Source organism: Oncorhynchus keta, chromosome 15 (genome assembly GCF_023373465.1).
Source record: "Oncorhynchus keta strain PuntledgeMale-10-30-2019 chromosome 15, Oket_V2, whole genome shotgun sequence".
Classification (NCBI taxonomy): Eukaryota; Metazoa; Chordata; class Actinopteri; order Salmoniformes; family Salmonidae; genus Oncorhynchus; species Oncorhynchus keta.
The window spans coordinates 16,992,201-16,995,434 of NC_068435.1; positions in this window are offsets into that span (position 1 = coordinate 16,992,201).

Here is a 3,234-nt window from a genome sequence, read left to right on the forward strand (position 1 = left end):
GTGTGTGTGGCTCCCGTCCACAGTACACTTTTCCAAGGAGGTGTGTGGATGTTAGTGTGTGTGTGGCTCCCGTCCACAGTACACTTTTCCAAGGAGGTGTGTGGATGTTAGTGTGTGTGTGGCTCCCGTCCACAGTACACTTTTCCAAGGAGGTGTGTGGATGTTAGTGTGTGTGTGGCTCCCGTCCGCAGTACACTTTTCCAAGGAGGTGTGTGGATGTTAGTGTGTGATTTTCCAAGGAGGTGTGTGGATGTTAGTGTGTGTGTGCTCCCCCGTCCACAGTACACTTTTCCAAGGTGTGTGGATGTTAGTGTGTGGATGTTGGATGTGTGTGTGTGGCTCCCGTCCACAGTACACTTTTCCAAGGAGGTGTGTGGATGTTAGTGTGTGTGTGGCTGGCCACAGTACACTTTCCAAGGAGGTGTGTGGATGTTAGTGTGTGTGTGGCTCCCGTCCACAGTACACTTTTCCAAGGAGGTGTGTGGATGTTAGTGTGTGGATGGCTCCCGTCCGCAGCACTTTTCCAAGTGTGTGGATGTTAGCTCCCGTCCACAGTACACTTTTCCAAGGAGGTGTGTGGATGTTAGTGTGTGTGTGGCTCCCGTCCGCAGTACACTTTTCCAAGGAGGTGTGTGGATGTTAGTGTGTGTGTGGCTCCTGTTTCAAAGTTGAAACTCATTTACTGCATTTCTATACAATTAAAAGAGAAGAGCAAAGACATGCAAAAATTACCCCAGCAGTTATCCCCTTGGTTGCTTTAGATTCATTAACCGCAGTCGATCTGCAAACACATAACCTATTAGCTATACAATTGTAATGTTATACCCCAGAAAGGGGTGAAATATCAGAAATGATTCACTCTGAGAAAATATTTGTGCTGACACGTCAGTGACTAAACATAAACGGATGACATTTTTAGAACTGTATTGTTTGCATTGTAATGTATGCCGAGGCCTATAAGGAAGATAGGCCATGTGGAGATGTTCATTTTAAAACATATCTTATTTTTTTAAGTTCCTAACTTGTTTGATAAGATTAGTACAGATTTTCTCAGGGGACCACATGTGCCCCGGCCCCAAGTTTGGGAACCACTGTACTAAGCTCTCGCTTGCTTCCTCTCTCTATGTTTCCTCTGCTTCCTCCTGCATGCATTGCAGCTTGCCAGCCTCACCACTGAGCGCCACATCACTGTCTGTCTCAGTAGCCTACTCTCTGAATCAAAGTTAAAATGAGAATTTAGCAGCTTATTTTTTTCCATTTGCACAAAAAGTGTATTTCTCTCAAATTTTGTGCACAAACTTGTTTACATCCATCTTAGTGAGCATTTCTCCTTTGCCAAGATAATCCATCCACCTGACAGGTGTGGCATATGAAGAAGCTGATTAAACAGCATGGTCATTACACAGGTGCACCTTGTGCTGGGGGACAATAAAAGACCACTCTAAAATGTGCAGTTTCATCACACAACACATTTTGAGGGAGCTTGGAATTAACATGCTGACTGTAGGAATGTCCACCAGAGTTGTTGCCAAAGAACTGAATGTTAATTTCTCTACCATAAGCCGCCTGCATCGTCGTTTTTAGAGAATTTGGCAGTACGTACAACCGTTTTCTTATGTCAACGTTGTGAACAAAGTGCCCCATGGTGGCAGTGGGGTTATGGTTGGGCATGCATAAGCTACGGACAACAATCATAATTGCATTTTATCGACAGCAATTTGAATGCACAGAGTTACCATGACGAGATCCTGAGGCCCATTGTCGTGCCGTTCATCGACGTGCATGACAGCGTGTTTACAGTTCCCGCCAACATCCAGCAACTTTGCATAGCCATTGAAGAGGAGTGGGACAACATTCCACAGGCCACAATCAACAGCCTGATCAATTCTATGCTAATCCATGAGGCAAATGGTGGTCACACCAGATACTGACTGGTTTTCTGATCCACGCCTCTACCTTTTTTTTAAGGTATCTGTGACCAACAGATGAATGTCTGTATTCCCAGTCATGTGAAATCCATAGATTAGGGCTTAATGAATCTATTACGTTTTCGTTATATGAACTGTAACTCTTAAGTTGTTGCATGTTGCATATTTTTGTTCAATATATATTTACCAGTTGCACTCATTCTCCAAGAGTCGTTTTTTGTTTGTTTGGAGGATATCTGTAGACACGGCAGGAGTCACAGGGCGGTTTTAAAATGACCTTTTGTCTGACATCTCGCAAACACAGTGTAAGCAGAGCCGAGCTGTGGTATTTCAATTTATGTCTCAGGCCCTCGGGCTGTGCCACGAGAGGGCGGGGTTAGCCTTTTGAGAGAGTGGTGAATGTGCTACTGAAAAGGCAAATCATGTGGAGCAGGCGAACATAATGAACAAACCACTGTTCATGATTCCACTTGTTCGCGAATAGGCAGGTGCGAATAGAACAGTAATATCTAGACTATAAGCTTTATGGGCTATGATCAACGCTGGAAGCTAATTTTAGATGTTGACACGTAATTGATTTTCTTTCTTGTGTACAAAATATATTTTTTTATTATTATTATTTTATTTCTAATTAGAAAAAAATGTCAGAGGCCCGGACCTCGGTGTACTCATATGTAGTTTTGGCCATGTGCAGAATGAAAGCCCACAAACACCCAAATGGATGTAAACAAACCACAATCTCGCTTTCTCGACCCTCTAGGTCATAGACCTGGATTGGATTCGTTTAAAAAAAAATACACCTTCCCTTTTGTCCTCAGAACAGCCTCAACTCGTCGGGGCATGGACTCTACAAGGTGTCGAAAGTGTTCCACAGGGATGCTGGCCCATGTTGACTCCAATGCTTCACACAGTTTTGTCAAGTTGGCAGTATGTCCTTTGGGGTGGTGGGCCTTTTTTGATACACACAGGAAACTGTTTAGCATGAAAAACCCAGCAGCCTTGCAGTTTTTGACACAAACCGGTGCCCCTGGCCTAGCACCTACAATCATACCCTGTTCAAAGGCAGGTAGTCTAGCAGTTAAGAGCATTGGGTCAGTAACCGTGAAAGGTTGCTGGTTTGAATCCCTGAGCTGCCTAGGTAAAAAAAACATGTTGATATTCCCTTGAGAAAGGCACTTAACCCTAATTGCTCTGGATAAGAGCATCTGCTAAAATGCACTTAAATATTTTGTGTTGCCCATTAACCTTCTGAATGGCACACACTCACAATCCTTTTCTCGAGGCTTACAAATCCTTCTTTAACCTG